Here is a 22,944-nt window from a genome sequence, read left to right on the forward strand (position 1 = left end):
TCCCAACCCATGGCATCCCCTTCCACGATGGGCCCCCCCGTCCACGCTGTCACCTGCTTCCAACGGCGCAGATTAAACTGGGCATCCAAACACTTCGCAGCCGCCCGAGACGTCAGCTTCTCGTGGCCGCACACCGGCATAGGGATCCCCAAATCTCTCGACAGCTCAAGCATCTTGCCCAAAATCAGGGGTTCCAGTAGGTCAGGCTCCGTCTCAGGGTATGCGGCCATGGCCAATTCCAAGACAGCACCCCTGTATGCCACCGGCGACTCTTCGGGTGCCCGCTGGCGCTGAACGAATCGTCGGTGAGCGTCATCCGGTGGCTCGTACGCTTCCGCCATCTCGTCAAAAACCCCTCTCAGTGTCTTCTTTTTCTCGGCTTTGATGGAACGGAAAAATCTGACAGACTCATCGTCGAGAAGAGTTGGCAGAACTTCCAGGGCCTCTGCATCAGTCCATCTGGCGGAGCGCACCGCCGCTAAAAATCTGCAGGCGAATGCACTCCAATCGCCTCCAATTGAAAATTCTTTAACTGTTGTCAAGTGATGACTGCGGGTCCTCGCTCCGCCATCCTCCGCAGACGGCGCGTCGCGTGGCATATTCAAGATGGCGTCGCACCGCAACGTGTCAAAGATGGCGACTTCCCGCCGCGGAGGGTGCAAGATGGCGGCTTCCCGCGGTTCTTCCCCTGCCACGCCCAAGATGGCGTCCTCGCGCCTCGTGGCAGAGGGCGCTGGCGGCCCAGGCAAGGCCGCGGTCTGCCGATCACCCCTGGGCCTCCCCGACGCCGTCGCCGGCGTGACGAGGTCGCACAGTTGCGCCAAGACGGTCTTCAAAGTCTCCAGCTGGGCCGCCATCTGTCTCCATCGCTGGTCAGCGTCCTCCGGTGCGGGCGGATCCACCGACGCGGCGACATCTTGCACTCCCGGCCCACCACTCGTTCCCACTAGGATTTCCTCCACCATTGTTGGCAGCTCCACTGCCTGAGGAAGGTCGTCGTCGTCGGAAGATGTACCAGACGATGGTGCGGGGATATTCTTTCTTCTGAGCTGTTTTGACATGCCGTTTCACTTCTGACACCAGTGTAATAAAGGACTCTTTCACTGGGTCTGTCTCCGTTGTCCTTTATTGTGGTTCGTACAACTTTGCCCGCACGGCGTCTCGCTCAGAGTCTCCTCCACCTCCCGCTCGGCAGCCCCTCTGCTGCCGTCGCTCCCGCAGTCTTGCTGCTGGCTCCCGATGCAGCTCCGCTGCTGGCTTTCCACTCAGCCTCTCTGCCCCCGACCTGCAGCCCCATGGCTGCTCTCTCTGCAGCCCCCCTGCTGCTCTCCGTCTCCCCCGTGCCCGGACACCGCTGGCCAACGGTGCCGAGTCCCGACCTGTGGCGATCGCGCCACTTTCTACCTCCTGCCCTGTGTGGCCTCCTCCTGTCTTTATTCTTACACTCTCCCCCCGGCCCTTCCGGTTCCTGCCCTTAAGAGCTCTCCCTTCTCCCCACGTGACCCAACTCCTCCCCCCTGTTACGTCATATCCGCGAGGCCATTTACGCTCGCATTACAGATAGAAGGGTAAAAATACAATTATCATATTTTTGACTGGCAAATGAGGTTCCAATGGTGTAAATGCTTACCCCGAGCTCTCATACTCTGATGGTGCATTGTCTTTGAGTTATGCGCCTTTTGGCGTCATCTGGTCCAACCCATGTGAGACTAGGCTCTAAGGAAAGCTGTCTCTGGTGTGGACCAATCAACTTCAAGAACAGTGCACATTATCAGAGTTATGTTTTTTGTTTGCATTATGACTACAGGTATTGTGGTCTATGTAAACATGACTCCTTGTAATAAAGGTGTCAGTTTTGTTGCCAGATAGAAGGGTAAAAAAACTATTATGACATCTGCAGTGCCCATGGAGGCCACCTGCTTTGAGTGGCGAGTCCCTGGCTGTACACCTTGCCAGGCTCATTTTTCGTGGCCAATGTTTTGGACAAACTTCGTGAACCCTATAGACCTGTTTGTGACCGGACTTTTTCAATTGAAAGACTTTTTCAACTGAAACTCCGACGTTCTTTCAGGACTGTCTGCACGAGACGCGCCGGGATTTATTGGTGTTCAACTGTTGTGAGATTTGAGGCTTTTGCGTCACAATTATTTGGAGCTTGATAGGTGAGTTAAACTTTATTAAGGGACAACCTACGTTATCTCAGCATGACGGTGGGGCTCGGGAGTTTGTGTAATTGGAGGGTAGCTGTTGCTTGTGAGAGCATGTGTGGACAAGAAGAGCGAATTTGCATAGGTCCAAGATGGACCAACCTTCACAGAAGTGTGTTGACGTGAGCTGAATTGACAAGAGGATAGTTGAGATGAGGTGATTTGAGATGAGGTGAGCTGACCCTTTATCTAGTTACCTCTGGCGCCGAGACATCTCTGCCCGGTCATCAAGTCAACACATTCCAGGGTGTGCCTCATGTTATGCAAATCAAACTGAAAGACTTTGTACTTTAACCTGCCTCACATTTAGGTGGCTTGTTCCTGGTTTAGTGTCTCAGATGTCGCCAGCCGGAGCTACATACAGAGACTGCATGAGCTATAGCTCGATACTGCCGTAGCTAAAGCCAGACTACCGGAGCTACAGGCAGAGATTGCCTGAGCTACAGCAAGAAGCTGCCATAGCTACAGCCAGAGACCGCCTAAACAACAGTCAGAGACTGCCTGAGCTACTGCCACAGACTGCCTGAGCTACAGCCAGATACTGCCTGAGCTACAGCCAGCGCCGTCTCTGAGCAAAGCCACAGGGCCATAGAGAGTGCGGGTCCCAGTGATAGCGAGGCTTCAGGGGAGTTGACCTGCGCCATCTGCCTGGACGCCTTCCGCTTCCCCTGCACGCTGAGCTGCGGCCACTCGTTCTGCCTCAGGTGCGTGTAGGGCGCTTGAGGCCCACAGTGCCGAGTGACCTTCCCTCAGAGGCCCCAGCTGAGCAAGAACTTCACGCTCACCAACCTGGTGGAGCAGCGCAGTGCCGCAAATAATATGGCCACCGCGGTCTTGTGTGACTTCTGCAACAATGACACGACCACTGCCTCCAAGACCTGCCTCAAGTGTGATACCTCCTACTGTGTGACTCATGTAAAGCCTCATCAGGAGAACCCGAAGTTCAGGGACCACGTTCTGGTGGATCCAGGCACGAATCCTGAGGAGCGCAAATGCAAGCCACACAATAAGAAGATCAAGTTTTACTGCCGACAGGACGAGAGCTTGGTCTGCACAACCTGCATCATCACAGGAGAACACAAGGGTCACGATATGGCTACGCTGGAGGATGAGCACAAGACACAGGAGGTGAGACGGTCTGCGTGTGTGAGAGGGATCCTCTCCTGTGTGAAGTCATAAAATCCCAGTACGATCTGAACAATAATATCCAACTAAATATTATATCATTCCTTTCTCAGCTGCCAATTGTTTCTTAAAAATTGAACGTTGGTTTAATATAAAGTATGCTGAGGTTATCATAGTTTAGAAATAATACAACCACATGTTATGATCAATCCTGTTATATGACAAATATATAAATGTGTTCTTCGTATATTTTTATAAAACTGAAGGACTTTAATGCGTACAATGTGTTCTCAAAATGACGTGAGTGCATAGACCGTGGTTCGAATACAAAAGCAGTCTAAGGTAGAGAGGAGCATTCACTAAAATGTCAACGAAATGTAAAACGACTGGGACTGCGTGAGCTGCAGTGCTCACTGCTTGCCAGCCTCGTGCCGGTCTGTGCCAGTTTAGCGCCGCACTCTACAGACCAAGTAATTCGTGACCATACTTGTATTTTCATCAAGATTCTCTCTACCTAATTTCTCCGACACTAAACAGTGACATAGGCCTGTTGATTAAAACTAAACTAAAACTTGTTTTATTATACTAAGTGAAGCTCAGAGCTATATAGGTCTTTTTCAGAGGCAAACCTGGCCAAAAATGACAGCTCAAAGAAGTAGCTTATGAAGTCGAAAATCATAGCAGCCAAACACAATAAACGCACGTATGTAGAGGGAAAACAGGAGGACCCGGACAAAAATCCATGCGACCATGGGGAGAACAAACTCCACGTATACATGTGTCAGGGTGGGATCGAAACCACGACCTCCTGTATACCAGGCAAGGCAGATTAACATCTCGTGGCGCCTTTTCCACCCACTTCTCAGAACCCTACCATCTACTCAGAGACCCACCCACTGCTCAGGTAGCCCTGCCCATGACTCAGGTAGCAGTGGAGAGTGATTGGGTCCACAGGCTTAGGCTCCTGCGCGTGCTATGTGAGCCCAGCTATACGTATGCTGAACTTCTTTTGCACCAAACGTATCCAACCGTGCTTATCAGAGGTGCGGGGGAATGGCAACTAAACGCAAAATGCTCCAGGAGGCGTGTGAGCTCCTCGTGAAATCGGTTTCCTGCAGGCTCACTCCCCCAGCCTCCATTGCTGCACAGGGGCCGCTGCAGCCTGGAGATGGGACCGTCACTGTGGAGGGGTCAGTGTGGAGCGGGGGTGAGAGGGGGCGCTCAGAGAGTGAGTGGAGTCTCCCCTGGTGACGTCTCTCACAGAAACAAGTGGGAGAGGAGATGCGGGTGGTGGAGGAGAAGAGGAGGGAGGCGGAGGAGTCCATAAAGCGGATGGAGGCCGCACTCAGGGACGTGCAGGTAACCGCGTCTGTACCAGACCCTGTGACCTCGTAACTCGACCCTGAGTAGGGTTTGTGATGGAGGACAACTCCATTCATTCACGTGGACTTCCATTGGCTCCGAACACATCGTGGGACTAAAGACACAACGGTCAATGCGCCTCAATACCCAGGACAAGCAAATAAGTGGTTCTCATCTGCAATGAGGAACTGAATCAGTCGTGGAAATTCCACATTCTTAGGATGGGAGCCTGATATCACCATGTGAACTGCCACTTCATCTTCTGTTATATATCTATTCTGGCCAGATGAGGTGGCACATACCTGTTATCCAGTACATTGGTGGCAGGGTTCACGTTATATATATGTTTACAATATGTATCGCATTGTGCTATGAACCAAAGTCACCGGAGATCAACTCCCTGCGATGGCAAAGTAATGAGTAATATCTGTAAAGCCACAACCGCACAATACACTGAATGCACGCAGTGTGCTTTATACGATGTGCATATTCACGTAACCTATTCACGTAGTACACTCCCATTCAGTATATTGAAATTGGCTATGTGAGCTTTAAAGTTAATTTTAATTTAAAAGGAGTATTCGACAGCACAGAGACACTTCGAGGTACGGTTACCAAATTGCATGTCCAGTTCTCACCGGTGCACCGATCTTATCACTGCCCAGTCACGAAACCCAGCTCTCGTGTCTAGTCCCAGCTGGGCTTGTTTTGTGGTAGGAATACAGCTTGGAGGCGTTGCTGATCAGGCAGCTTTAATTATGACTTTTTGCTTTGTAACTCTGCTCGCATTACACACACCTTGCACAACTCTCCGAAAAGATGGGGTTCATATTTAATTATTATTTAAATTCCTCATTTTTCTCAGAATTGTGATGTAATTTTTGCGATTGAGTCCTGTGTATTTTGCAGGGTTATGATAGGTGCCAATTGAATTGTTAATTGGCTACTGAGGCCGTGATGCACAGGAGGGGTTCATCCTCCATCAGGTCACCGGGGTTACAGGTCAAAACGTCTCCCATAGTGTGGGTTGCATGCCCACAGTGGCAAGGGTGTGGATTGACGTTAATGCATCTCAATGGGTCTCGATGGGTCTCGGTGTATCGTCACACTGCCCTATATTGACTCAAATGAGTCTATATGCATCTCTATTTGTCTTCATGTGTCTCTGTGTTTCTCTACGGGTCTCTATATCTGAATCTTTATGTATCTCTATGGATCGCGAGGTATATCTATGGGTCTCTATAAGTTTACTTTATTGCCAATAGTTTGCATTGTGTGGCCACAGTTGTTTTTCCATTTATGATTCAGGAAAGAGTGGTGTCAACGCCACCTCCATAAGACATAGATCAACCATTGCGAGATGAACTCCTTCGTGAATTATTTAATAAAAATAAATCACACGCCCTGGCAGGGATCGATGACCGGGGTGAGACAGCGAATCAAAGTCGAGTTCGCCCGCATGAGAGCAGCTCTAGACGAGGACGAGAAGGCGGCTCTGGCTCGTGCGTCCAAGAAGCAGCGCGAGCTGCTGACCCAGATCGAGAAGAACATCGCTCACTACCAGCGCGAGATCGGCGAGCTCCAGGCAGCAGCCGCTCGTCTGGAGGGCCTAGCGCAGGAGAGAGACTCGCTCGCCTTCCTGCAGGTGAGCGATGAGTCTCTGGTGTCGCTATTTGCACAGAGCCCTCGGCAGCGTCAGAGTTGAGGATCGTGAATGAGGTTTTCACATCGACTGCTTTGTCACGCACGGCCGGAAATTTTGCTCGGTCGTTGCGTGCCGTCATCCCCACTCACGACGATGTTTGCAATGTAAGTCAGTGTTGATGCTCATGAGGTCATAAGCCAAGACTTTGTGGTGTAAATTCCACCCGCGGGTTTGGAGTGGGAAATCCGCTGATCCCATGGGAATCGAGGCAGAGTCACAGTCATGCACCTCTCTCTCTCTCCCATAGGGGCACCTGGAGGAGACGTGCAGGTAAAAGACCACTATCACTCGCAACACGACAACATGGGACTGATTGCGAGGCACGGGCAGTGAGACACTGGCTGTGTGTGGGGATGCTGTGTGATGATGCTGTCAGTGGTGAAACTGTGAGTGGTTGTGTTGATTGTGATGATGCTGCGAGTGATCATGCTGTATGTGTACTCTTAGGTTTTTTCTGTAAAGTCACTTAGGTAAAAATAATCAAATAAAATAATAATAAATGAAAATAAATCAATTAAATCACGACGTTTCGGAGGCAACACAAACTTCCGTCTTCAGGTTTAACCGTCACAGCACGATTGCTGTATCAAGTAAAGAAAATTCCAAGAGACCCGACCTTGTATATATACTTGTTGAGGGGGGAGGAGCCAGGATGGGCCACGGGAGAGACTGCGGCTGCTGCTGCTGGGACTAAGCCTTTGTTATGTAAACTGGCTGAGCGGGGAGGAGCCAGGGTGGGCAGCGGGAGAGGCTGCGGCGACTGCTGCTGGGACTGTGCCTTTGTTATGTAGATGGCAGAAGCAGAAAAGCATTTCAGGACAAAGCAACCCCCTGCTATGTTGCTGGGTGGGCAAAACTTAAAGCAGGAAACCAGCGTGTAAAAAATAAGGTAAAACATGATAAAAAACCAAACTGGCTGTCTATCAATAAACTGTACGTTAACTAAAGAATAGTGCCTGTTAAATAAGATGGTTTAAATGTGTAGTTAAATCTTTTTTTGTATGGTTAATGACATCTTTCCAATGATTACTCAGTTTGTACCCATCATCACGGTTGAAGTTATGTCTGTGTTTGTATATCTGGATGGCTTCGTGTACAAACCTTTGATGGTAGCCAGGAGGTTTGCAGAGTACCTTGGTCTCAGGAAAAGACAATCTCATGAGAGCCCACAGCGTTGTAGCAATGATCGGCAATGACGGATGACTCAATTTAGCCGTATTTCAGATCTGACTTGTGCTCGCGGACACGATCAGAGATATGACGTTTCGTTTCTCCAATGTAACAATCACCACAGCTGCAACTCAGTTTGTAGACTCCAGGGTATTGTAATTCAGGAATGACATCTTTCACAGATGGAATTAGATCACGGATTTTATGTACTGTACTGAATCGGACTTGGATCTTATGTTTGTTTAGAATTTTAGAGATCTTTTTGGTCACGCCTGCTATGTATGGCAACGTGATAGTTTTGATCAGAGTTTCAAGTGGCTGTTTCTGTATGGTGGGAGAAACAGCCTGGCGTATGGTGCGGTCAGAGTCTCCGTTCATCCTGAGGGCCCGATGTACATGTCTTAATTCACTGGCCAGGTGGTGTTGGTCAGAAATGCCATGAGCTCTGTGATATAGTGTTTTGATGAGAGAATTATTCTGAGACGGGTGGTGGTGGGAATCGTTTCAAGCAGGCATCTGTGTGGGTGACTTTCCTGTAGACAAAATGTCCCAAGGATCCGTCAGGTCTCCTCTCAAACAGAATATCTAAGAATGGTAGTTGGCCATCTTTCTCCACTTCCATGGTAAAATCTAATGGATGGGTGTCTGGAATTGATGTGGTCCAAAAAGTGGTTCAATGCTGGGAGGCCATGTGGCAAAATGACGAAAGTATCATCCACATACCTCTTCCACAGGGAAGGACGCAAGGTGGACGTCTGGATGGCGTCTGATTCAAACTTTTCCATGAACACATTGGCTATTACTGGTGACAAGGGGGAGCCCATAGGGGTACCCTCATTCTGTTTGTAGAAGGAGCCATTCCAGGTAAAATAAGTGTTGGTGAGGCAATGCCTAACCAACGCAGGTACATCCGAATTCAATCCATGTTGACCAAGTCTTCAATAATTGTTAAGGTGTCAGGCACTGGAACTTTGGTAAACAGAGATACAACATAAAACTGACGAGGATATCGTCAGGAGACAGTACCTTGTCCTTGACCATAGAGACCAATTGGGTTGAGTTAAGTACTGCTGAAGCGGTCTTGCCAGTGAAGGGGAGTAGAGTATCTGATAGAAAACGGTCTAGTTTGTAGGTAGGAGAGTTGATCGTGGACGCTATGGGACGTAGTGGGGTGCCTTATTTATGGATCTTGGGAAGACCATATAATCTGGGAGGTCTAGCAGCCGAGGGTTTTAAGGAGGGACGTTTGGTTGGTTCGATTAGGGAAGTCGACCAAACGTCGGATGTACCTACGTTGGTTAGGCATTGCCTCACCAACACTTATTTTACCTGGAATGGCTCCTTCTACAAACAGAATGAGGGTACCCCTATGGGCTCCCCATTGTCACCTGTAATAGTTGCAGCTGTGGTGATTGTTACATTGGAGAAACGAAACGTCATATCTCTGATCGTGTCCGCGATCACAAGTCAGATCTGAAACACGGCAAAATTGAGTCATCCGCCGTTGCCGATCATTGCTACAACGCTGTGGGCTCTCATGAGATTGTCTTTTCCGAGACCAAGGTGCTCTGCAAACCTCCTGGCTACCATCAAAGGTTTGTACACAAAGCCATCCAGATATACAAACACCGTGATGATGGGTACAAACTGAGTAATCATTGGAAAGATGTCATTCCCCATACAAAAAAAGATTTAATTACACATATTTGAACTATCTTATTTAACAGGCACTATTCTTTAGTTAACGTACAGTTTACTGATAGACAGCCAGTTTTGTTTTTTTATCATGTTTTACCTTATTTTTTCACACGCTGGTTTCCTACTTTAAGTTTTACCCACCCAGCAACATAGCAGGGGGTTGCTTTGTCCTGAAATGCTTTTCTGCTTCTGCCATCTACATAACAAAGGCACAGTCCCAGCAGCAGTTGCCGCAGCCTCTCCCGCTGCCCACCCTGGCTCCTCCCCCCTCAACCAGTATATATACAAGGTCGGGTCTCTTGGAATTTTCTTTACTTGATACAGCAATCGTGCTGTGATGGTTCCACCTGAAGACGGAAGCTTGTGTTGCCTCCGAAACGTCGTGATTTAATTGATTTATTTTCATTTATTATTTTATTATTTTTACCTACGTGACTTTACCGACAAAACCTAAGAGTATGAATCCTTGCAGTCACGAAAGCTTCAAATCTAGAATTAATGCTGTATGTGGTGATGCTGTGAATGATTGTGATGTGAGTCGTGATGCTTTGTGTGATGTGTGTCTATGTGATGGAACTGTGATGATCCTGTGAGTGATGGCCGTGTCTGATCTGCTTTCACAGGATAGGGCGGCCTAGAGAAGCTCCACCCTCAGCTCCCAACCAAGAGGACATTGCCTCGCTTAAAGGCACCGAGGGAACTGTGGCCAAACTCCTGTGTGAGTTCTTCAGTGTGAAACATGGGTGATGGGGCCATCTTCACAATAAATTATCACCGTGTGTGTGTGCACGAGGTCGATTCAGCCTCAAATAATTACCTAGTTTTGTGTAAACATCACCACTAGGGAGACAAAGGTGGTCGGGTGTGGTTCTGGCCACCCACCTCCTCGTGTGCCTTGCCGGTCTTCATTGACACTTGCTAGCAGCACTTGCCCCAATGGTCTGTTGAGGCTACACAGAGGATCTTTGTTTTTGTTCACAGCCCATTCCAGGACCCTACTGAACACAGCCATGAGACTAAGTGTGGTGTTCTTGGGTAAATAATCAGCATTACGAGTCAGGGGTAATTGTGATGTTGAGATGCAGTTTGTGCCTGTGAATGTATATGCATGTGTGTGTGGGGGGGAGCGGTGGTTTAGTGGTTAGCACACTGCACTACGAACCCAGTTACCTGGGTTTGATTACCCGCCATGGCTAACATCAGTGGCAGGTGATATCTTATCAAGTCCTGGGTCTCTACTAGGCAGTTTCAACCTCAAATTAGTTCCTGATGCTGATAATGGTCATAATGATGGTGATAGTCGTCATGATGAGGGTGGTGGTAATGATGCTGTTAGTGAAAATGTGAGTTATGGGAATGGTGATGGCAGTGATGGTCGTGGTGATTATAAAGAAGGTGACATTGGTGATAATATAGGTGGTGATGGTTGTGATGGTTTTGCTGATGGTATTGGTTATGGTGATCATGGTAGTGATGGTGATGATGATTTTGATGGTCGTTGTGATGGTCATGATGCTGGTCGTGTTGGTGATATTGGTGATAGTGATGAAGATGGTGATGGGGATAGTGGTTATGGTCGTGGTGATGGTAGTGATGGTGCTAGTGGTGGTGATAATGATGGTGGTACTGTTGCTTAATGCGATAATGATGTTGATGTTCATAGTGTTGATGATGGTGGTAATGGTGATGTTTATGTTGTTGTCATTGATATCATGGCGAGGATGGCTGGTGATGTTTGTGATGTTTGTGATGTTTTTGTTGATGGTGAAAATGATGGTTGGTGATGTTGATGGTGGTGATGGTGGATGATGGTGATGATGGTGTTCTGTAGTGATGTTGTCATCGCTGTTGTCACAGACCGACGCTCACCGACTCTGGACACAAACTCGGCTAATAACCAACTCCAGATCTCCTCGGATCTCAGGACGATGACGTGGACCGGTGACTCCCAGGGTCGCCCCGATCACCCACACCGGTTTGATTGCTGTGCACAAGCCCTGTGCTGTGAGAGCTTCTCGTCGGGCCTCCACTACTGGGAGGTGGACGTGGGGGACGCGAAGTGGTGGCGGGTTGGAGTCGCGTACGGGACGATCCCGCGGAAAGGGAGTGGTGAGGCACAGCAGCTGGGAGGGAGCGACGCGTCCTGGTGTTTAGATAAATGTAACAACAACTTCTCAGTGGTTCATGGTGGAGTGAAGACTGCACTGTCGGTGAAGGGGGCCCCCTCCCCCCGCAGAATCGGCCTTCACCTGCACTTGGAGGGTGAACTCCTGGCGTTTTACCGCGCCGACTCCATGGAGGTGATCCACGAGGTTCGGCGGAGATTCTTGCAGCCTCTCTACCCTGTGATGTGGATGGGGTGTTTGAAAGAACCATTGAAGATCGTGGATCTGAGTCGTGCATCCTGAGGATGAGGAGAGATAGAAACTCAAGAAACCGAGACAGAAACCCAATAAACGGAGGAGAGGGTGGATGGTGAGGAGAGGGTGAAGTGAGGGTGAGGGGAAGGTGGAACAGAGGGTGAGGTACGGTGATGGTGAAGGCAGAATGGAGGGTAAGGTGACGGGTGAGGAGTGGGTGAGGAGAGGATGTGAAGGAGCGGGTAGAGAGAGGGTGAGGTGATGGGAGGGTGAGGTGAAAATTGAGGAAAGGGTGAGGTGAGGTGAGCATGGAGGGGTAGGGTGAGGGGAGAGGGTGAGGTTCAGGTTGGCGTGCGTGAGCGATGTCGCCGGTGCAGCACAAATCGGAGGTTCGTGTGGTCGCTCCTTCGCCTGCAGTGTGCACTCGCGTCACCACGCCTCCTCATCCCTACGATTCACCATCATTACCATCATCATCACCCCATCATCATCACTGTAATCATCACCATCATCTCCTCATCATCACTACCATCACCACCATCACCACCATCATCACACCATCATCGTCATCACCACTGTCATTATCACCACCATCATCATAATCACCATAATCATCACTACCACCATCATCGCCATCATCATTACCATCAGCACCACCAACATCATCACCACCATCATCATCAGCATCACTATCAACCACAATCACCACCATTATTACTATTATCACTATCACCCCATCATCATCATAATCATTACTTAACATCACCACTATCATCATCATCATTATGACCATCATCACCACCATCAACATAATCACCACCGTCAAAACTACCATCAGCATCATCACCACCAACATCAAGCTCATCACCATCAATACCACGATTAACACCACTACTATCATCACTACCATCATCATTATCACCACCATGATCACCACCATCATTATCATCATCACTATCAGCACCCACATCACCATGCTTACCATCACAATCATCACCATCGTGAACATCAAACACCACAAAAACTGCCATAATCATCACCATTATCACATCCACCATCACGACCATCATCACCACCATCATCATCACTATCCTCACCGTGAAAACCACCATCACCATCATTCCCACCATTACCCTCATCACGACCATTACCACCATCTCCCTCATCACCATCATTACCACCACCACTGTCATCATCACCACCACCACCATGATCACCATCATCATCAGCAGCAGCATCATCATTACCGCCTACATAACCACCACGATTATCACCATCACCATTCTTACTATCATCACAACCATCACCACCATCATCATCACTACCATCATTACTACCATGATCAACAACACCACCATCATCATCACCACCATTACCAACACTACCACCATCACCATGGTAACGTCTTTGTAGTTCGGGCTGTTATTTTTGTTCATTGTGTTTAACCGGGGCGCGAACTCAAGACACCAGTATAGAAGACTCATTTGTAAGAGTGAGTGGCATGGGGAGTGAGTGCTTAGGTGAGTGAGTAGATGAGTAAGGAGATAAGCGACAGAGATGGTGGGTGATTGAATGATTGAGTGAGTGCATGGTTGATTGGGTGAGATGGTGGGCGAGTGAGTGCATGGGTGAGTGAGATGGTGTGTGAGTGAATGGCTGAGTGCATCAGTGGTTAAGTTAGTGAGCTAGAGGGTAGGTGAGTGGGTAAATGATTGAGTGAGTGAGTTCAAGTGTATCGTCTGTAACCGGGTGTAGAACTCGAGAGACCGGGACAGGAGTCTCATTTGCAAGAGTGACCTGGTGCTGGGGGATCTCCAAAATAATAAAAACGACAACGTGAGCACAGGGAACAATAACGAAGCGAAGATAAATTACCAAAATAAAACAACAACGTACTTTGGACACACGGAGAGGGAGAGCTCTGCAAATCAGTGGAGGATCGATGTGGCCTTGCCACGCTCGCTGACGCTGCTCTGAGCCAACTATCATGTACTCTGTCTTGCCCAGGTTTAGCTGCAGTCAGATTTGCTTTGTTCAAACAGCAACTTCAGACAAGCATTCTGAAATAACAGATATAGCGGCATCTGGATCTGACGGAGATTGAAAACTAATTTCTTTAGAACTGATTGTTGTGTATAGGTTGTTGTCCTCACCCCGCACCTCCGAATAGCACGGTTGATATCTACGGTGCGAAATAAGTTCAACATACATACAGTAAGGGAAAAAAGTATTTGATCCCCTGCTGATATTGTATGTTTGCTCACTGACAAAGAAATGATCAGTCTATAATTTTAATGGTAGGTTTATTTGAACAGTAAGAGACAGAATAACAACATCAAAATCCAGAAAAACGCATATAAAAAAGGCTATACATTGATTTGCATTTTAATGAGGGAATAAGTATTTGACCCCTCTGCAAAACATGACTTAGTGCTTGGTGGCAAAACCCTTGTTGGAAATCACAGAGGTCAGACGTTTCTTGTAGTTGGTCACCAGGTTTGCACACATCTCAGGAGGGATTTTGTCCCACTCCTCTTTGCAGATCTTCTCCAAGTCATTAAGGTTTCGAGGCTGACGTTTGGCAACTCAAACCTTCAGCTCCCTCCACAGATTTTCTATGGGATTAAGGTCTGGAGACTGGCTAGGCCACTCCAGGACCTTAATGTGGTTCTTCTTGAGCCACTCCTTTGTTGCCTTGGCCGTGTGTTTTGGGTCATTGTCATGCTAGAAAACCCATCCACGACCCATTTTCAATGCCCTGGCTGAGGGAAGGACGGTCTCACCCAAGATTTGATGGTACATGGCCACATCCATCGTCCCTTTGATGCGGTAAAGTTGTCCTGTCCCCTTAGCAGAAAAACACCCCCAAAGCATAATGTTTCCACCTCCATGTTTGACGGTGAAGATGGTGTTCTTGGGGTCATAGGAAGCATTCCTCCTCCTCCAAACACGGCGAGTTTGAGTTGATGCCAAAGAGCTCCATTTTGGTTTCATCTGACTACAACACTTTCACCCAGTTGTCCTCTGAATCATTCAGATGTTCATTGGCAAACTTCAGACGGGCATGTATTTGTGCTTTCTTGAGCAGGGGGGACCTTGCGGGTGCTGCAGGATTGCAGTCCTTCACGGCGTAGTGTGTTACCAACTGTTTTCTTGGTGACTATGGTCCCAGCTGCCTTGAGATCATTGACAAGATCCTCCCGTGTAGTTCTGGGCTGATTCCTCACCGTTCTCATGATCATTGCAACTCCACGAGGTGAGATCTTGCATGGAGCCCCAGGCCGTGGGAGATTGACAGTTATTTTGTGTTTCTTCCATTTGCGAATAATCGCACCAACTGTTGTCACCTTCTCACCAAGCTGCTTGGCGATGGTCTTGTGGCCCATTCCAGCCTTGTGTAGGTCTACAATCTTGTCCCTGACATCCTTGGAGAGTTCTTTGGTCTTGGCCATGGTGGAGAGTTTGGAATCTGATTGATTGATTGCTTATGTGAACAGGTGTCTTTTATGCAGGTAACACCCTGAGATTAAGAGCACTCATTTTAAGAGTGTGCTCCTAATCTCAGCTCGTTACCTGTGTAGAGGAGTAAAATGGGGAGGTGACGTCAGGTGTGCCGTTCAGTGCGATGACATCACGTCTCCTAGGGTACTTAAGGGAGACCCCGTGACGTAAGCGGGGTCACTCTGGGAACGGATAGAGTAAGAAGGGTGAAGAGGGAACCAGGGGTAGAGAGGGATTGAATAGTGAGTCTGGGGAGAAGCCGGTGGTAGCCGTATAGGTGCTTCTCTCTCCGTTCGGTGGAGTCGGCAGAGTCCACGATCCGACACGAGAGAGACCGGAGCTAGCCGGCAGGGATCCGGACTCCGAGTAGGATCCTTAGCCCCTGGGAGTTGTGTACCCTTGTGTGTTATTGTTAATCTTTAATAAACCCTCGGCGAAAGCCCTTAACTTACCTCTGTCTCCGAGTGCGTCCGTGGGAACGTCTCTACAACTGGTGTCAGAGTGTCTGCACTGCCGCCATCATGTTTACATCGGGAGCGGAGCGCAAGAACACCTGGGAGCCAGAACACTTTCTGATTGAGAGGGGGTCAAATACTTATTTCAATCATTAAAATGCAAATAAATTTATAACATTTTTTACATGTGTTTTTCTGGATGTTGTTGTTATTCTATCTCTCACTGTTCAAATAAACCTACCATTAAAATGATAGACTGATAATTTCTTTGTCAGTGGGCAAACGTACAAAATCAGCAGGGGATCAAATACTTTTTTCCCTCACTGTACATATAATCTGAATCAACATCTTCATTTAATGAGTTATGAAGCTCTTTCTCGAGATGTCCAGAAAGTTACAATAACAAAAAGTACAAACAACCGATCAGAGGGTAAAATATAGGAAAGGTGTGCAAATCACTGAAACTTGATAATGACTAATTAAAAAAGTATATAACTACAATTTGCAATTGTTTTTTTACTACTACCAATTTTTCTACACGGCAGTCCCTGGACACAACTGCACATGAATATTGAACTATCAATACATGGGTATGAATCAACGTTACAATCACATTTGCAAATGAGGCTATGTACAGCATGAATCTTCGACTTCAGTAGATTTATTTAAGGAAGATTTATCATGTTAAGGGAGGAAACAAGGTTGTTCCAAAACGTTGGTGCTGCAACAGCAAAGGCCTTGTCACCCATTCCAATTCTCGTTGTTGGAATAGTTCACAGGCAATTATATGTACGTCTTAGGTTTATTTGGTTTGACAGTGGGGTTTATGATTTAGCTAATTAAAGCACAGATTTGCCATTAAGGGTTTTATGGATGAACAGGGCCAAATGTAGATTTAATTTTGCATCAAGGGATATGAGATTGGATTTGAAGTCGAGGTTACATTTGTGGGTGCTGCATGGTACATCCAATACAAATCGAAGATCAGAATGATAAATGGGGTTTAGTCTGTTAAGTGTTAGATTAGTAGCTGATGTATACGCATCGTCACCGTAGCCACCGTACCTTGTTATTTAAAAATGTGGACGAGATGTTACCTTTTTGATAACGGTCTGAGATGTATCTCTGAAATAATTTTTATCGTACAGTCTGACAATTCTAGTTTACTGTGACTTGTGAGTAGAATATCATGGTCAAGAATTTCAAAAGGCTTTTGATGAGGATACAATGCCACGTTACAAACAGGAAATGCCAATTTGTCGTTAATTTAAGCTGCACAGCCGATGGTGGTGTACCTCGACACATCTGTCACTTTTCCTGCCCAAAGGAGACAAACTTAAACCATGATTCATGAACGCATTTAACAATAACCTTGGAATATGCTCACACAGAGCAGAATGGGGAAGATAAGGAGGCGTGTCAAGAGGGAAACACTCCACATATTCAAGGGCCTCTCCATCCACATGGATAGTCTGGGGGTGGTTGGCTGATCCAATGGCAGTTTGTGGACGACCTTGGCCTTGGTGATGTTCAAGGCAGACAAAGGCGGCCGCGCGTGGTACTGCCCACCCACCCCCACTCCTCGTGTGCCGTGTCGGCGTTCATGGGTGCTACTCGCTAACAGCACATCGCTCAGCAGAAGTGTGCTAAGGCTGTACGGGGATATTTGTGAATACCTCTACAGTCTTGTCATCTCCCACAGCTCCGAGATTACGTAGCCATCGCTGCAATCATATTTAGTCAGCTGGGAAGAGTAAGATGAAGTTCATTCGCAAATCAGAGGGGTATCTCTCAATGGATTGCCCTGTATTAGGGTGATTTCTTAAGGTTGTGGTTTGTATGTTAAAGGTGGTTTCAGGTGTTGGTGGTTTGTGGTCAATGCAGGATTGAACGCTTTGTTACAATGTGGCTTTTTATTAAATGGTATATGGGCAGCTACACGAGGTTATTTTGTGTTAGCCAAATGAGAGTGAGTGAGTGCGTGAGATGGTGGGTGATTGAATCAGTGAGTGGGTGAGTGTAAGAGTGACACAATGTGAGTGAGATGGTGAGTGAGTGAATGATTGAGATGGTCGGTGAGTAAATCGATGGGTGCGTGAGATGGTGGGTTAGGAGGATGGTGTGGTGAATTTAGGGCGATGTATGTGAGGTGAGTTAGCATGAGATATGTTGAGATAAGATGACGTGAATTGAGATGAGGTGTATGAGGATGAGATGAGTTGACATGTTAATTGAGATGGACTTTGACCAGCCACCCCTGGCGCTCACACGTCAGCACTTTTCATACCGAAAGAACCAAAGAACAGTGCAGTACTTTATGATCACAAATACGACAAATGCACGCATTACACCGTGACCACGGGACTCCGGGAGGAGACCATCGACGACTGCCGATCAGGCGGCTCCGAGACCTCAGACTGCAGCTGCGCCAAGCTGTTCAACGTGCGGTCGGAGGTGCCGGCCAAGTACAAACACCGTCTTTTTGAGTGCAAACTTCTAGAGCGCAGTTGTCAGTGCAAAACAGGACACCCCCTGCTGGGTGCTGGGAATCCTTGAGGCTGCAAACGACTTCACCGCAGATTCGTGTATCCCGGGTTCATGCTACCTGAAGGCCGTAGCCATGGAGTCAACATTGGGGGGGACCAAATCTTCCAGGTGGTCTGGGGGTCCCTCCCCAGAAAAAAAATCTAAATTTGAAAACAAATTTCCTGCCTAAAAAATAAAAAAATCACTAACACATAGGATAGACTTTTTATTAATTGTTTACAATGTCTAATAGTGTATTGTATGACATTGCTGTTTTTTTCTTTTTTACCTTTTCTTGTTTCATTGTATGTAATGGCAGACATTAGGGATTAATAAAGTACAAGCATAACTAGAATCATAGAAACAGAAATCTATTTAATAGCAATATATTGGGGGGGGACATTTTGAGAATAAGGCACACACTGGTTTAGTGTCTTTCTTCTGACACAGTCCCAACACACACTGAGGGATATACGGTTCCCTCACCCGTAGCCTCAGGAGGTACAGCCTCCGAACTGGCGGGAGCTATTCTCAGTTACCCACTACCCTAGCGTCCTCCGGCTGGGACCGAGGGGAGACTAGCTTGACCCACCGCTGGCTCGGTGGGTCCCCTGACCACTGGTCGCACAGAGCCTTAGCTCTTACAAGAGCTGGAAGGCTGGGGAGCCAGGGTCCTGCCTGCCAGGACCTATTCTCCCCTTGACCACTGGAACACTGAGCCTTAGCTCTTATAAGAGCTGGAAGGCTTGGTCCAGGGTCCTAGCTTCTTCAGCCGGGCTTCGGTCTTCATGTGAGGAGAACTGGTGGGCGCTCCCCGCGCACGCCCTTTTATACCCGTTTGTAACGGTCCTTATCCAATCCCACGCTCCCTCGTGGAACCCTCTGATTGGTTCTTTACAATCCGTGGTTTCGATCCTCTTTACCTCATCTGACCCTTGGCCGTTGGTCTGGCGGGAATCCGTGTTTACGATCCGCTCTCACCTCTCCCTGACGACAACCGTTGGTCCCAGAGCGGTAACACTGCATTGCCCCTCTGATACATAGTGGCCCCGCAGGTTACCGAATAAAGTGTGTCTAGCACCTCTACACATGTGTCCCCCCCCCCCCCAATATATATTACTAGCACTAAGTACCCGGCGTTGCCCAGATCTTACAAATATTTCAAAACTACGTAAAAAAAAATCGAACAGCAGTGCGTACTGACTGTGGTGGTACCTGCTATGATTACAGCAGTGCATACCGACTGTGGTGGTACCTGCTATCACGACAGTAATACATGCTGACTCTATATCAGTATTTATCGACTGTATAACACAAAGTACTCACCTGACAGAGTGGCGTGGTGAGGCAGAGCCTCCGGCCTCGCCTAGATTGTCCAGCCAGCCGAGGTGACACCTTGGCAGGCTGGGGCTGGGCTGCTTCCCCTGCCCCGCCCCCCCGCAGCCATGATCTCCCCGGCCACTCTGCAGTAATATCTACGGCCTATAGTGGTAGCATCTAGCGACGGGGTGGGGGGGACATCACACAATGAAGAATTTACGTGAGCGTTTAGTGTATTTTATAGCATTTTTAACACTAAAGGAAATGTCCCCCGCACTCCCACCGAAGGCGTGCGACTTGGCATGGGCCGTTCCCCCAACCAAAGGCGCGTGAGTTGGTATGGTCGTGCAGGCGTCATGAATAAATAAATAAAATGAAAGCGCCCAAAAATCGCACTAAATCGCTAATTAAACTAATTTAAAGTTGACGGACGTGAAAAAGGTATAGTGCTTGCTGCCCGGGGGGCTTACGGCGTGGTAACTGCCTATTTTTTGACAAAAAACCCCACGGTTGGAGAGCCAAGCACGCGACCACACACAAACCCACGCACAAATACACAAACCCACAATTATTTACTTTTATATATTAAAAATATATATATAAAAAAAAATAGATAAATAATTACGGCCTTGTGCTGCCTCATCCCTTCACCCAAGAGTGGAGCGAGCGTGAGGGTTTGTACGACGATCGCCGCTCTATATTCTTGGTTCTTTCGGTAAAGTCACGTAGTAGGGAAATAATAAAAATATAAAACAATTTATTGTTTTATTTTAAAATAAAAAACTATTTATTTTATTATTATTTAAAAATACAAATATAACACATTTAATTTTTTATATTTTTTTTGTTTCATTATTTCCCTACTACGTGACTTTACCGAAAGAACCAAGAATATGAATCCCTGCAGTCACGAAAGCTTTAAATCAAAGTTTAAGATCTCCGCGCTCTCTGCAAGTTTTATTGTCACGGAGCTCTGCTGTTGTCATCACAGGGGGGCGCTGCGTAGCGTCAATTACAGCACATTCACACATCGCGTTTGCTTGTAATCATACGCACACTTACACACGAGTTTTTAGAATCATGTAGGCTACGTAACTACGTTATTTTGAATGCTTAAATAAACATATTAAATATTTAATATGCTTTTCTGGACATTTTATAGCTTTAAATACTCGATTTATTTACGTCAATAATGATAATACAGCCTTTTAACATATCATAACTACTTTTGATTTAAGTCACACTTACAAACGAGTTTTGAGAATAACCTAAGCTATAGAACTATGTTGCTATAAATTTTAACATTTGCAGCTTAAATCCAAAATACGTTATTAAAGATTTACCTCAGAATGCTACAGAGTTGTGTTACATTCTTAATCGCATAACTCTATCTGGACAAGTTGTAAACTTACACCACTGTTCCCTACCTCATAGCACAGTAAATGTAATCAGCACAGTGACTTTACCTCACGTGCCTGTACGCAAGAAGTAAAACTTTTACCTCAGCCCGTGTCTCACCGCCTCGCTGCTTAGCAACATCACTGCCGCCAATCTGATGTTGGTTTCCCGCCAAAATCAGGGGTCAGAGGGCGGGTGGGCGGGGCCTGAGGGCAGGTGGGCGGGGCCTGATGGCAGGTGGGCGGGGCCTGAGGGCAGGTGGGCGGGGCCTGAGGGAGGGGGGCGTGTCCTGCGTGGGTCAGCGTTGAGCTCTGATGAAGCCACCTTTGGGTGTGGATGCAGGTCACAGTGTGATGATGGACCGCCTTGCTCCTCGGTAATGCAACGTGAACGTTCGTTACGATCACAGATCGCGGACGGTCGTCCAACTTCTCTCAATGGAACAACCAAACACAGCCACGGATTATGATCTCCAGAGGTGGGACAAAGTCATTGTTATGCAAGTCCAAGTCGAGTCGCAAGTCATCAAATTCATGACTCGAGTCTGACTCGAGTCCAAGTCACATGACTCGAGTCCACATCTCATAGGTGGGACAAAGTCATTGTTATGCAAGTCCAAGTCGAGTCGCAAGTCATCAAATTCATGACTCGAGTCTGACTCGAGTCCAAGTCACATGACTCGAGTCCACACCTCTGATGATCTCTCTCGTGCGCGTATGTGTCAACAGGGGCCGTTCATAAATGACTTCACGCGATTTGGGACGATTTTTGACCCCCCCCCGTCGTCACACGGCGTCACAAAAAGTCAGACCCCCCCCCCCTCAACTATGACGTCACAAAGCTCTGCCCCCCCTTCAAAAACATATTAACATTTTGAAAATAAAACATGCTTCAAATCGCTTTAAACTATTGTCATTGTAGTGCGTATTTAATGTGGCGCTGCACTCTGATGTTGTAGGAGTGTTGTTATAACAATTATATATTTATTTAAAGTTGCGCATTTTTATGTGACGTCACATTTCTCAACCCCCCCCCCTCGTCACAAATGTCTGACCCCCCCTCTAGTTGCGTGACGTCATTTATGGACGGCCCCCAATGGGGGCGGGAGCAGGCAGGAGACGTGATCAGGAAGCGGCGCCCGCAACACCAAAACAGAAGTCGCCAAAATAAGAAGTAAAACAAATGATAGTGGTGGACGACAAGAAGAAGAAGATGAAGAGAGAAGGAGAGCGAGGTAGGGGAGGGGAAGGCAGAGCTTTGTGACGTCATATTTGAGGGGGAGTTGGAGTTTTTGTGACGCCGTGTGACGAGTGGGGGGGGGGTCAAAAATTGTCCAAAATCGCGGGACGTCATTTATGAACGCCCCCTTGGGCGTCCTCACAGCAGCCTGGCTGCCAGCGGTTCCTCGCTGAGCCGCACCATCGCCGGCACTTCGTGGCTTCCTCTCCGCTCTTTACGATCAGCGCTGCTCCCCTCCCGCATCTCTTGCCGGTGGTCACCTGCTGGCGAGGAATTCGCACGGCGCCATCCGAATTCCTCGCCATCCCACGTGGCCGGATGGGAGGTCGAGCTCCTGCCCCTGAAAGAGTCTTCACCATGTCAGCATGCCGGGCATGGCGGGAAGATTCGTGTCCATGACAAGCGAGCTGGGATGAAGCTGCGCCTTCTACCTCGTCGTGGGTCCGGCCAGAACTGCGCTGCTGCGCTGCACAGACGTTGTGGACGTCTTCGGCGCTGCGGTGGACTCGACTGCGGTGGCCCCCTTCTCTCTCCTGGCTCCAGCCCATCGCTCGCCACCCCCCTTTGTCTTCTCAATACAACGATGCCTCATTATTTTTTCAGCCCCCCAAGCTTTCTGTCACCCCCCCCAGCTACGACCAGGCCTATCAAAACCCCTCCTTATCCATCCATATTTTTTTACTGTCATCAAAAGTACACCAGCACTTTACAATAACCCAATTCTTCATTTAATTCATCAAGCTATATACGATTTTAGAATTGCTGTTAAACACCTTCGTAAAGAAGCTATATAAATCTCATTAAGATTAGATAAGAACCGTGATTGGACCAGCCAAACATCCCCCAACTATGTCGATGGAGAGGCCCTTGAATATGTG

The 22,944-nt window shown here is 47.8% G+C and overlaps 1 pseudogene; it reads left to right on the top strand.

Annotated features, from left to right (window-relative positions):
- Nucleotides 1-11,808, top strand: part of LOC144952664 (E3 ubiquitin-protein ligase TRIM62-like) — a 262,485-nt pseudogene extending 250,677 nt beyond the window's left edge.
- Nucleotides 11,809-22,944: the final 11,136 nt, after the last annotated feature.

The sequence above is a fragment of the Lampetra fluviatilis genome, chromosome 69 (genome assembly GCF_964198595.1).
Source record: "Lampetra fluviatilis chromosome 69, kcLamFluv1.1, whole genome shotgun sequence".
Taxonomy (NCBI): domain Eukaryota; kingdom Metazoa; phylum Chordata; class Hyperoartia; order Petromyzontiformes; family Petromyzontidae; genus Lampetra; species Lampetra fluviatilis.